Here is a 14,578-nt window from a genome sequence, read left to right on the forward strand (position 1 = left end):
TAGATTTCAGGGTACTCATATGTGAGGGTCAGACACCCACACATGCACGCTTGCACACACACACACACACACACACACGTGCCAAATGGAAGTACACCATTCAACCTGAATTTATTCAAGCTCCCTAATGTATATTACCAAAACTTTATATCTCTCTTGGATTTTTGTCACCTCATCTGCAAGATGAGATTGTTGAATATCTATAACATGAGGAGATAATCATTAAGGTCCCTTTAGACTCTAAATTTCTATGACACTGTGCTCTGAGGAAAGAGATGGATGATTCAGTGACATCACCAATTGCCTACAGACATAGAAAGTTATAGTGAAATAGGAAATGGAATAATGACATGAAATGACTTAAAGGACCAATTTAGGAAACTGTAATGATGGTCTCCTGTTTAACCAGAGTGATAGATGCAAAGTGAGAACTGGTTTTAAATTCTGACCTTGCTATTTATTATATTTGTGTTTTTTTATTTAGTCAATTGAGCAGGTTGGTGGTACAGTGGATAGTATCTTAATTGCAGGCAGGATGATCCAAGTTCAAATCTAACACCCGCCACTTCCTACCTGTGTGACCCTGGGCAAGTCATTTAACTCTGCTTCTGTTTCCTCATCTGTAAAATGAATGGGAGAAGAAAATGGCAAACCACTCCAGTGTCTTTGCCAAGAAAACTCCAAATAGGGTCATGAAGAATCAAACACGACTGATAAATGACTAAACAACTAAGTCAAGTCAATTAATTTCTCTGCACCTCAGTGTCCTCTTCCATAAAATGAGGCAACTAGGCAAGATGACTTCTGATGTCCCTACCTACTCTTGATCCTGTGGTCCTATGAGAATATCTAGTCTAGCCCCTTCACTTTAAAAATGAGAATATTTTCAGTGAAAGAGTTTACACCTTGGAAATTAGCAAATGCTACAAACCAGGTCTTGATTTATTGTTCTGTTGATTGCCTAGATTTGAGAAAATAATGGATAAAATGCTAATAATGCTGATTAAACTTAAAGTGTATCTTAGATACATTTTGAAGAACTGGTTGCTAAACATTTATCAGCACACCAGATTCTAAAGAATGCTAGATTTAAATCAGAGGACCTTAGTTTGAATCACAGTTTTGCCACTAAAATAATTTGGGACCTTAGGCAGGTCATCCTTGGGTCATTGATTAAATGAGAGGGTTAAATTAGGTTACATCTACAATGATCTATGAACTGAATGGTATGTCCAGGTAACCAGTGTTAATGCTAGAATTGGGTCTTGAGGCCAAGTTTTTTGAATTCTAGTACAGAAAATGGTTAGGAACATTTACAGAAAAGTGCATCTGGAAAGAATGATGCTTGAAAATGGGATAATGAGACAAATGTGTAAGTGAACTGATATAGTAAGACATCTAGAGAAAATTATATCAACAGCTAGTCAGGAGAATCTACTGAGATATTAGGGATATTAAAATCCTATATAAATGATAGCTATTTGATATAACCAAAAAAAAAAGCTAGATGAGTAAAATATGTGTCTAGAATGTGGGAGGTGTATTCCTGCTGTATTCTACTTTAGTCAGACCACTTTTAGAATATTGGGTTTAGTTCTGGGTAGCATATTTTAAAAGGGAAATGGACATGTAGAATCCATGGGTGGGGGGGGCAACTAAAATAATGTGAGACAGCAAACCACTTCATACATACAAGGAAGAACTGAAGGAACTGAGAATATTTAATCCTAAAAAAAGAGAGAGCTTGGGGCAAACATAATAGTTCAAATATTTCAAGGACTGACATGTGGAAGGAAATTTAGTTTTTCTGGTGTGGTTGCCGAGAGCAGAACTGAGAGTCATGAATGAGGGAGAAAGAATTCATCTGAGGGAAAAGTATTTTAATTAGTTATCCCACAATGGGCCAGAATGTCTCTACAAGGAGTTCCCAGGTTGGGGACTGTATAAGCAGAAGCTGGATAACCCTCTATTAGGGATGCTCATATAAAACCCCAGGCTATGCTTCACATTCATCTACTTGTATATTTTTCCTTTTAACATCTTTCCACTATTTTTCTCAGCAATAGTAATCAAAACAAAGCTACCATTGCTTCTGGAAAAACTTTGACTTAATTACCCAATGGTTCCACTCAATATTCCTGTGATTCCCCAAACCAAATTCCTTTCTCTAAGCCATCACATTCCTATATATGTTATCTCTCTCTCTCCATTTGAATACAAGTTCCTTGAGAGCAGGAATTGTTTTATTTTTTTCTAGCCCTATGCCTAACTTATAGTAGGAACTTAATAAGTACTTTTCTATTTATTCATGATACAGGAGAAATTCTTGCATTGGTTTTGATTCATTTTGCACCACCCATCTCTCCTTTCCTAAACTCCCAAGTTGTTGATAGCCCTCCATATTAACTCTATATATCTTTTGTATTTCCTTTTGTGTCTATATTTTTTACACTCAATAGGATTTAAGAAGAGCATCAACTATTTTATATTTCATTTTTAACTTTGTATTCCAGTGGGTAGCCTAGAAGACAATAGGTTATTAGTAAATATTTTTATATACTAGTGCACTTTGGTGGAGCTGGGAATTAATCAAAACACTCTGGAAAGCAGGGAAACAATTTGGAAATAGACACCATTACTAACTAAATTCAGAGAAGTCAAAGAAAGAGAGAAAGGACCAATTTGGACAAAATTATTTACAGTAGCCCTTTGAGTTGTTGGTTGGTTGGTTCTTGTCCTTTGTTATCAAAGAAGACCAAAATGACATCATTATGTTTGAGACCAATTACAATGTGAATGGCCATGGCCATTGCAAAAGGAAGAGGTATCAATCAGTTTGAGATTGGCTGAACTAATTATGGTTGATATCATGTTGTACAATAGCACCATATGGAATACTGAAAAGAATGAATTCCGAGAAAGCTAAGATTTTTATAAACTGATACGAAGTTGAAGTGAGTGGAACCAGGAAAACAATTTTTATAAATACTGCAATAATGTAAAGGAAAATAATCTTAAAAGACTTAAGAATCAATATAATCAAAAGCTATTATCAATGCAATAACCAATCAATCAATTATGAATTCAGAACATTCATTATGAAGCATGCTTTCTGCCTCTTAAAGGTGATGGATCATAGGTATAGAATGATACATACATCTTCAGTCACAGACAATATACTTTTTTATACCTTTTTGTTAAAAGGGAGGTCATTTATTGCTCAGGGGCACGAATAGTGATGGAGGTAGGGAAGTTGATAGGTATGACTAGTGGTGTGTGTGTGTGGTGGGGTGGAGGTTGAGAGGGAGAGAAATGAGCAAACATCAATGGAAATGTCTAAAAATACATGAAGAGCCAAAGGAAATTCAGAAGGGGACACAGAGAAACAGGGCAATTTTGTTACTACTGTGTTAAATTTAATTTATATTTTAAAAATTTTATGCATAATAGATATTCAGTTTCAAATGCAATCTTTTTTCTTTACTTCTATATTGAATGTTCATGTTTAAAAAGAGAATTGTTAAAAGGGGGGAATTGCTTGCTAAATGAAAATATGAATAAATTGGAAAGGAATTTGGACTGAATGACCTATGATTCCCAGTGCATACTTTGGGGGGGGGATAATGGAGGGGCATAAGAAGTGCACCTGAAAGAAGAACAAAATTTAAAATGATATAATGTTTGGAGAAGAATGTGAAAGGGTATAATGAAAGGCATAAATGAAAGACACAATGGGGTATTCCAATATGTCAAGTAATGAAATATATTTATGGATTGTGAGTTTTAGTGGGATAAACATATTCAAAGAGTTTAATATGGAGCTGCCAAGATGACTGAACTACAAATTTAGATCTTGGCCATGCCTATGACTTGAGTGGGAATCTTGTTGGTGGTGGTTGTCTCATTTTAGAAGACAGCATAGTCCAGTTGGAAAAAAATTCCAAATTTAGAGTCAGATGGAGCCTCTCTCTGTCACATGGTAATTGGGTGCCCCTTCCCCTCTCTGGGCCTCAGTTTCTCGTGTAAAATAAAGAGGGTGAATTAGATGACTTGATAAATTTCCTTCGAACTCTTTATCTATGTTCCTACAATTCTATGATTCCTTCCAGCTAAGGGAGGGCTTTAGATGCCATCATGTTTCAAAGGGTGTTTATATAATAATGTAGAGAGATACTTGGATTATTTGAATTGAGAAAATAAAGGAGAGGAAAGATGTTAAAGCACTAATGACTGCCAATTTCTGGGCAATCCAACTTTAGCAGGCAGAAGAGGTCTAGGCTATTAGGGTCTTTCAGAAAACAAGATGCCAAAAGATTGAAGAATATCATGCATTCATTCATTCATTCATTTAGGGTTTTTTTTTCAAGGCAATGGGGTTAAGTGGCTTGCCCAAGGCCACACAGCTAGGTAATTATTAAGTGTCTGAGGCCATATTTGAACTCAGGTACACCTGACTCCAGGGCCGGTGCGCTATCCACTGTGACACCTAGTTGCCCTGAAGAATATTATTTATGAGATAAGACCAATGAATTAAAATAATCTGGTCAAAAGAATTGAAATCTTAAAGGTAAAAATTAAGGACAATAAGAAAGAGGATACAAGATAGTTTGAAAACAACTCTACCTGGGGAGGCTAGGTGGTACAGTGGATAGAGCACCGGCCCTGGAGTCAGGAGTACCTGAGTTCAAATCCGGTCTCAGACATTTAATAATTACCTAGCTGTGTGGCCTTGGGCAAGCCAATTAACCCCCTTTGCCTTGCAAAAAACAAAAAACAAAAAAATCCCCAACTCTACCTAAGGGGTTAAATGAATATCCACCTAAGACCCAATTAAATCTTAGGGCCTGAGCTCAGTTCTTCTTAAATTCAACTGCAACTCTGTCTCTACTTCACCACAATGACAGCCACAGATCTAGAATTGATTTTAAATAAAAGGAGATTTATGACAGATTGGGTGTTGGCAAGCTTTCCAAAGTGGCCATGTGTCTGACTCCCACAGCTCTATAATTGATTATAAATATAAGAAGGATATGAAAGAGTAGGCGTTGGCAGTCTTTCTCCAGTGACCATTTGTCTGTTTCCTCATATAGAGATTAGAATGGCAAGGTTGTGTGCTATCTTATTAAAAGACTGGGTTGGAAATATTCTGAGGATATTTGAGATATTTAAATGTCCTGAGCAACAATGTCCTCTCCTGATCCCAGAAATTCCACCATTACTAAGAGGAATTAGGAGGAGGAGGAATAATAAACTGCCATTTCCCACAATCTTCCAGCCTCCTATTGGTGATAACATGGGAACCCTGGTAACCAGGAACCTTTTGTACCCACCTAGCCAAGCTGCCATTAAAAGTCAGTAGCCAGGGCAGCTAGGTGGTGCAATGGATAGAGTACTAGCCCTGGTGTCAGGAGGACCTGAGTTCAAATCCAATCTCAGACACTTAATAATTATCTAGCTGTGTGACCTTAGGCAAGTCACTTAACCCTACTGCCTTGTAAAAATAAAGTCAGTAGCCTTGAGGTTTTGGGGAGTGTGGCACAGGGGAAGTGGGTAGGCATATTCCATTGAGAAAAAAATGAGAATAGATGAAAAGGATGGAAAGAGACACCTCTGAACTGATTTTTTTTTTGTCTCTATGGTTCTTTCCAGGGCAGACTAAGAAATCAGCTATTTTGTGGTCAGTTTAAACAACAGACTTGGTTCATTCATCTCACAGACACTTTCCAATAGAAGAGATTCCAGGTCCCCAGCAGAAAGCATGAGAGATGCCATGAGTTGAAGAGAAAGAAGCTATTTGAAGGAAAAGATTAGGAAAAAATACAAACAATTGAATGTTCAAACTTCAAAAAAAAAATGAATAATTGTTGAATGAGATATCAGAAGCAGCACCTTCCCCACAACTAAAAGAGAATCAACTATTATTCCAAAAGATCAAAATAAGTTCAGGAAGGGATGATAATGATAAGGGGAAGGGAAAGTATATGTTAATCTTAATTAAACATGTAGCAAAAAAAATAGTCTCTTCCTGAGGAAACTGAAAAAAGAACTTGAAGTTTAGTAGGAGCTAGAAAAAAGACTAGTTTTGTTTTTTTTTGTTTTTTACCCTGAGATCAAGCCTAAATGTGTTACTTTGCAGCTTCCACACATTAACCCTAATTCTGCCCAATGGAGCCATTAAAAAGTCTAATCCCTTCTACATTTTGCTGTTTTTCAAATACTTAAAGAGAGTTACTATGTCCCTCTTTAATTCTTTTCTTCTCCAGGCTAAAAATCTTCAGTTCATTCCATTAATTCTTATTCTCAACTGATTTTCCAAAACCCATGCTACCTTGGTTGTCTTCCTTGGGACATATATTTCATTGTGTCTTGTTCCTTAAAAAAACGTGGCAAAGAGAACTGAACACAAGGCTCCAATGGTCAGGAAAGTTTTTCCTTGATTTGGACTCTAATTTCTCTATTAATACAATCTAAAATCACATAGCTTTTGTGGCTCTCATGTAACCATCAGGTTGACTCCCATTATGTTTGCAGTAAGCTAAAGTCCCGCACTATCTTTCATACAAACCATTGTCTGGCGGACTATACCTCCCCCTTCTGTGCAAATTAATTTTCTTAAATACTAAGTATAAGACTCTACATTTATCTCTATTCAATTTCATCTTATACATGAATTGTCTATTATATGAGTTTTGAAATTATTTTTTTGACTCCTGACTTGGTCATCCAATATGTTATCTAGCTTTCCCAATTTAGTGCCCTATGCAAATATGATGAGCATACTATCTACATCTTCATCCAAGTCATTGATAAAAATATTGGAAAGCTTAGGACCAAGGTCATATCCCTGGGACACTTTCACCCCACTCAAGACTTTCCTCCAGATTGAGATCAATTTATTAATCAGGACTCAAGTTTGGTCATTATACTAGTTCTGAATGCAACTATCTGTACTTTAATCTAGCCCAACTGTACTTTAATCTGTCTTCTTCACAAATTTTTTTGCACATAACCAGTTAGACCAGGCTTTCCTAGTTCAAGCACCCTTGAGAAAACTCTTTTTGAAATTGCATGCTTCTGATGATCAGCTTGGGTCCTCAATTACAACCACTTCATTCCATTGAAAGCTCTCTTTTAGAAATGTACTTTTGGCTACTGGAATGACCTGCTCAGTCTGCTTCCTCTTCAAATTTGTCCCACAGAAAATAGACCTCAGTGAAAATGAAGAGAGGGATATATGGGGTGGCCTATTGATTTATTCTCTGCAGGCAAAGATAGCATAAAATAGAAAGCATCAAGATGGGTTGGCAACAATGGCTTAAAAAAGTCAAAGATGTAGGCTTCATTCTTGACCCTTTTGAATTTTCAGTGGGTCAATTAGTTTTGCTCTATTCCTGCTCTTGAATATGCCGCCAATCATTTAGAGAGCCATTGGTCTCTAAAATGCCTGTCCTTAGTCATAAATTCTATTTTATAGTCATTTCTTGATGCTCTAGTGTAGGACATTTTATCTCTGCCTCTTGGAAATTCCTAGCTCCAATGAAAGTTCAATTTAAGTACCAGCTTCTAAAAGAGGTCTTTCCTGACCACCCCCACACCACCCATTGCTAGTACTTCCTCATACATCCTCCACCCCTGAAATTCAGGTTGCATTTCCTATCTAAATAATTCCTTATGGCATAGAATTATTTCATTTTGATTATCATATCCTCAGCATCTTAGCATAATATTATTTGATTTTGGTCATTTGATCAAGGCATGAACTGAAGTGCTGGATGAAGTGGAACCAAGGTAAGAATTGGGAATGGATCACTGATATTTTGCCCAAAGCTTTTGCTCTGCAACATGACATCCTCTTTGCACAGGAAACTGGATAAATCTTGGCCCATAGAGGACAGGGGATTGGCTTCTATTGCAAACCACATTAACCTCAGCTGTCTGACTTTGGGTTAATCACAGCACCTCTTTGCCTCAGTTATCTCATCTTTTACATGTAACTCCATGCTCTTGTCTCTTTCACCAAAAGTCCATATTTAAATGATGTGAATTTATCAAATACTTTGATTTCCTCTTATCAAAAAATTAAACAATACAATCACAAATGAGCCCAATTAAGTCAACAAGCATTTATTTATTAAGCACCTTCTATATGCCAGGAACTGGGAATCCAATAAAAAGCAAAAACAAACTGCCCCTCCACTCCTCAGTCCCTGCTCTCAAAGAGCTCACAGTCTAATGGGAAGAAAAGTGTCTAAGAGCCTTCTGTATTTAACTCAGTTCTTATAAAAATGGAGATAGGATACATGAGCATGAGTACAAAAATACTTGTACAGTCACAGACCTCTAATAGTACCAGGAAAAATAAAGTACAGAATGACCTGAGACTCAGGAAAATAATATGGATGATAAAAGGAAACAAGAATAAGGCAAGGTTGCATCTACTTTTTTGGCAGGGTAAGGGATGGGATAGTGTTAATAGATTACAGAAAGAACCCAGCTCTACACAGCTCTTCATTTTGCTTCTATCTTCTCTAACAGAGTTAATCATTAACCTGGAAAGGATGGAACAGCACTGGTAAGAGAGAATTGAAAACCAAGATAGGCAGGTTTAGAAGAGAAAATTTAGAATCTTTCAATGATTTCAAAACTCTAGTGTCAGATAAATTGAATCTCAAAATATACAAAAATTTGCAGATGTGTTTTTGAGAAATCATGAATAAAGAAGTCCAAAAAGCTCAAGACAAGCAAATGATTTTCTGTTTTTTGAAAATAGAAAAAAGGTGGAGGGGAGGTGAAATAAGGGGAAGAAGTATAGAAGTTATGTTACTAAAAAATTTTAGAATATATTTTTAAAGGTTTGTGAGCAGTTAGATAAGGAAGTAATTATCTATGGAAGACAACATAGATTCGTTAAGAAACTATATCAAAGTAAGCTGATTTCCTTTTTTTGATAAGGTAACAAGACTTGTAAATCCCAGGGATTTGCGACAGTGTCAGGGATGTCCTGGAACCAACTCATACTGGCTTGAGAACCCATTGAATTTTCAGCATGAACCTTTATACCTTGAAAATTAACCAATGCTATAAATCAGGGCTTGATTTTTAGGCTGTCTAAATTTAAGAAAGGGCAGCTAAGTGACATAGTAGATAGACTGCCTGGCCTACTAGCTGTGAACCTGGGGGCAAGTCACTTAACCCTGTTTGCCTCAGTTTCCTTATTCCTATAAAATGAACTGGAGAAGGAAATGGTGAATCACTTTGCCAAGAAAAATTCAAAGGGGGTTATAGAGTCAGACACAAACTGAAAAATGACTGAACAGCAACTAGACTTTAAAAAGCCAAAGAGAAAATATGAATAATGCAGATTAAACTTTTTCAGAAAGCAGCTTATTAAACATCAATATGTATCTCTACATTGAATGCCTATATTTTAGTGATATGTTTGATAAAGACTCTTAATAACTCTCTTTACAAAATACAGAAATATAACTAGTTAAAAGAACTTATCCAAAGTATGCTGATAAATGACTCTGTTAAAGATAGCAGAGGTCCAAACTGATTATTGGCCATAAAGGGAGGTCTCTCTGCACCTTTCTCTCCACTATTCAATAATTTTGTCAGTGAAGACACAGACTATTTATTAAATTTGCAGATGACACAAAACCAAAAGAGATCACTGATATGATAGAAGCAAGATGCAAAAAAAGTTCTTTAAGATTATGAGTCCAACCCCAATAAGATGAAAGTTAACAGGGTAATGAAAAAGTCTGATACTTAGATTTTTTTTTTAAACTACTTAAGTACTAAATGAATGAAGTACGTAGTTAGTTGCTATTCTAGAACAGAAGTATACATTAAGCTTTGGTTAAAAACACAACCAAATCTAGAGAGACTAGAAAAATTGATTCTTTGCCACTAAGTCTATTGACAGAGCATGAATTTGGCTTGCCCAATTTGCACCCCTCTTTATCACCCAGTTTGTTCATGGAATTGCAGTCTTTAGAGAAACTAACAGTCTGCTTATAATTCCTGCTTATCTACTAAATTAAATTCTCAAGGCTACATTATTCCTAAAGGTTTGTGATTGGATAGACCCGGATTAACAGTAAATAAAACCTGGAGACTTTAGTGGTCTGCCAGCTCAGTATGAACCAACATTATGTGGCAGAAGAGCCAAAGAATCTAATGTGGCTTTAGGATCCATTAATAAAAATAAGAGTGTCCAGATCAAGTGAGTTAATATTCCCATTGTAATCTATACTGATCAGATCACATTGTGTTTGGCTCTGGGAAGCAAGTTTTAAGGAGAAAATTGACAAATTGCAAAATGTTTACAGGAGGATAACTGAATAGGGCAGTGAAGGGACTGAAAACCCTTTGAGTAATGGTTGACATATTGAGGATGCTTAGCCTAGAGAAAATATAATTTGGGAAGGGCAAAGTAACTGTCTTCAAATATATGAAGGACTGACCTATGGAATGGAGATGACATTTATTCTATGGCCTGTCAAAGCAAAGGGCCAATACCAATAGGTGGGAGAATAGATTTGTATCAGGCACAAGGAAGAATATTTTAACATTAGAATAAACTGCTTGACCCCTCAAAATTGTACTAAAACTATCTTTGTCTTTCCTGGCCCCCTCAGATGAACTTCCCCTCTCATTGCCTTCTCGCTGTCTATAGATTTAATATTTATACTTAGTACTTTACTCATCTTCTTCCATTAAAATGTTGTTCCTTGAAACACTGGAACTGGTTTTCTCTTTAGAGCTTATCAGTGTCTGGAACGGAGTAGGCGCTTAATAAATGCTTGTTGACTGACAGGAGATAATAGGAATAATAAACTTACATGGACATAAGGATTTTCTAATTTACAAAGATCTTTCACAAATACATTACCCCAGTTTATCCTCCCAGCAACCTTGCGCGATAAGCTGACCAGGTAAAAGCCTATTTTACAGAAGATGAAGGGGGTGGGGGGGATTCCTTGTCAGTCCGCTGCTTTACTTGGCTTTGACTCCGCGGGACACCTTGCCCTTCCTCAGGTTACACTATTCACCTGAAAGCTCCCAGCAGCGGATTGGCTGAGGCTGTGTTAAGCCACACCTCGACCCAGACTCAGGTGCCTCTCCCCTCTCACTGGGGCTGGTGGGCGGAGCACCAAGCGTCTCCCAGCCCCTTCCAGCAGGCTGCATCGTCCTTCGGCAACTCTGGGTGGCTTCGGCTTCCCTGGGCCGGGGCACTACCTGGAGCCCGCGGCCCTTTCCTCCTTCCCTCCCATCCCCTCCCCTTTCAGCTTCCTTTGGCATCTTGTCTTCCTCTGTACGACTGAAAGCTCTCTGAGAGCAGGAATCGTCTCAGTTTCTTATCTCCAGGGCTTCCCAGATTGCCCGACTTAGTAAGTGCTTAATAAATGGTTATTGACTTGAATTAGAGAAGTCCAAACCCTGAGGTAGTGATGGTCAGAGGATTTTAGGGCCCGGTGGAAAAGTGAGGTGCATCCTCGGAGAATCAAACTGTTAATGGACTATTGTGGGTCCTGGGGATTTTGTGAGCCCCGTGCCACAAAACCCAATTTAACCAAAACCAGATGAAAATGAAGTTCTTATCTGATTGTAATGCGTTAATGCATCGATTAAAAAAATGCCAACATGGAGGTGTCTACGTCAATATGCAGCCTTCAGGGATCCTTACTGCGATTAGGCAGCTTCTGTTTCTTCTTGCTTTAGCGGGTTTTCTGTATTTTAGGGAGGGTCCCTGTGAATGCTTTGCATTATGTGCATGTGGATATATATTGTCCTATACCCAATAAATGCATTTGTTATCCCAAGTATTAGGATAGGCCCTTTTTACCTATGTCTGTAAATACCTAGACATAAACTATTGTCTTGTGATTTCCAGGGGAAACTCTGGGGAGGGGCAATTTAAGATAAAGAGAGAATAATTCTGGGGGGAAAGTCCAGGAGATGCAATTCAATCCATATAAAGCCAGAGCTTGGAGTGCTGAGACATAGCTTACTTTGGTATCTCTATCTCTTTACAGTGTCTTGCACACAATTGGTGATTAATAAAAGCTTATTGCATTAAATCTAAGGGCCTTGGAGATCATTTAGTTCAATCACATCATTATGCAGATAAGAAAACTTGGACCCAGGGAAGGAAAATGACTCACCCAGAACCACAGAGTCAGAGAATGGTACAATCAGAACTAGAACTCTATTACTCTTTTTTTTTTCCAAAGTGATGAATGGGGTTAAGTGACTTGCCCAAGGTCACACAGCTAGGTAATTATAAGTGTCTGAGGCTGGATTTAAATTCCTCCAGGGTTGGTGCTCTATCCTAGCTACCCCTCAATTTACTCTTAATTAGTAAAGTGGCTTGTCCATTATATCATACTGCTTCTCTCTGAGATATAAAATGACTAACTTGGATAAAATCTAAACGGTTGCCCTTAGATTTATCCTTTGTATTAATGATTCTTCATCTAACAGTCATTTTACCCTTTGTCATCCTGGATTAGGAGAAGATAAGGATGGGAGACTGACAATACAAGTAGAACTGAGGCCAGATTTCTCAAATGGAAGGAGCAGGAATTCCCAGGCCTACCCTACTAACTGATTCTCCCTGTCCTTCCTTCCCTCTTGGACCCCACAGAAACTTAATTGTAAAGGCTTCTCTGATGAAATGCTTATTGATTGAATCCTGGTTTCATTCTCTCTCTCTTTTTTTTTTGCTTGCTGTTTTTTGTTTTTTGCAAGGCAATGAGATTAAGTGATTTGCCCAAGGTCATACAGCTAAGTAATTAAGTGTCTGAGGCTGGATTTGAACTCAGGGCCCCAGACTCCAGGGTTGGTGCTCTAACCACCAAGTAAGCAGCAGCCCTTTATGGTGTCATTCTCATCACAACTTTTTCCTTTTCCCAGAGGTCACTCCACTAGGGAACCTTTCGCATGTTTACCTCTCTGCTTACACATCCAGTATATAGAACTAGATGAAGCTTTACTAGATTATTCCCTCTAGGACACACTGTGTCTTAACATGTTTGTATTTTCATTAGCCTAAGAGTTGGCCTTCCTCTCTGAATTATCCCCCCACTACAATCTATATTTCATTCAGGTCTATGTTTTTCTTTCCCCCCATCCTCACTTCAATAAACTCCAATGACTCCTATATTATCTCCAGGAACAAATATAAAAATCTTCTAAAATCCTTTAAAGGCTTTCATAAATTGATCCCATCCTACATATCATCTTATAATTCTTTCCTTCCAGTTAGTCATCTCCAGTTTGTTTTGTGTATATATATATATATATGTGTGTATATATATATATATACATATATATATATATATAATACACACACTCATAATGCATATGATAAATTTGAACATAATTGTTTGTATATTGTCTCCTCCATTAGACTATAAGATACTTGAGGGCAACATCTTTGTTTATTTTGGATTTTTCGGGGGGGGTGCTTTCTTTGTATCCCCAGTGTTAGCACAGTATCTGGCACATGGTAGGCATTTAGTAAATACTTGTTGACTTTACTTTTTGACATTCCATGGTACTCTACACATAGGAAACACAAACAATATGCTGAGGTGAACATCCAAATAACCTGATAATTATCCAAACAAAGGATAGAGTTAATTCAGGTCCCATATGGATTTCATAATTCCTCTTTTTTGTTGTTCAGTGGGCTAAATAGTGTTACTGGTTTGCATCTTGCAAATGAAAATTAAGAAATATTTATGCCTACCATATTGATGTTTTTTCCCCCTACTGGCTTGATCCCATCTCCTTTTCAAATCCCAAATGTTTACCTAAATTCTGTCTTACTGAACAGTATACCAAGGTTATTTTTGTGATTTTTCTGATATTGATAATTAACAATCCCATCATAGGCATGGTCTATAAGACATACCAATTTGGAACTAAACAGAATATTTGAATTTTTGTTTGTGAAGGAGTGAGAATATGTGTCCTCGGGTAATGAAAAAGATTTACTTTCTTCCAATTGAGATTAGTCCTTACACCCTTCTACATTCCTTCCCATTATAAAAGACTCCTTGCTACCTTCCTTTTCTTTCTGCAACAATTGTAACTCCAAACCCTGCTATCCTTTGGTGTCTTCAGTTCTAGTCTGGCCCTTCTAGAGCTTCCTCTGCAGTGCTAGTCTGTCTTTTTTTTTTCTAAATCAAATCTGACATCATTGGAAGCATACTTCACCATAGATGACATTTTCATCTCAATTACATTGGCTGAGAAGAGGATCCAAAATGGCATTCTAACCTTTTTCAGGTTAAAAAAAAAAAAACAAGGATAAGTGGCATGTATTTTTTAAGAGATAGAATACAGCTTTAATTTTTTTAACCACCCCAAAATTTCCAAAGATAACTGTCAATAGACCTTAAAACATGAGCACTTTTTCCCCATTTTTCCTTAAAAATGGTTTTAAAATTAAATGGGTGCTTTTTGCTCCTTTAATTTTTTAATTTAAAAATAATGTACTTATGTCAACAAAGAATCCTGAAGAATTGTGGCCATTTTATGGTGATTGTGTATGTGTGTATGTGTG

The sequence above is a fragment of the Macrotis lagotis genome, chromosome 4 (assembly GCF_037893015.1).
Source record: "Macrotis lagotis isolate mMagLag1 chromosome 4, bilby.v1.9.chrom.fasta, whole genome shotgun sequence".
Taxonomy (NCBI): domain Eukaryota; kingdom Metazoa; phylum Chordata; class Mammalia; order Peramelemorphia; family Peramelidae; genus Macrotis; species Macrotis lagotis.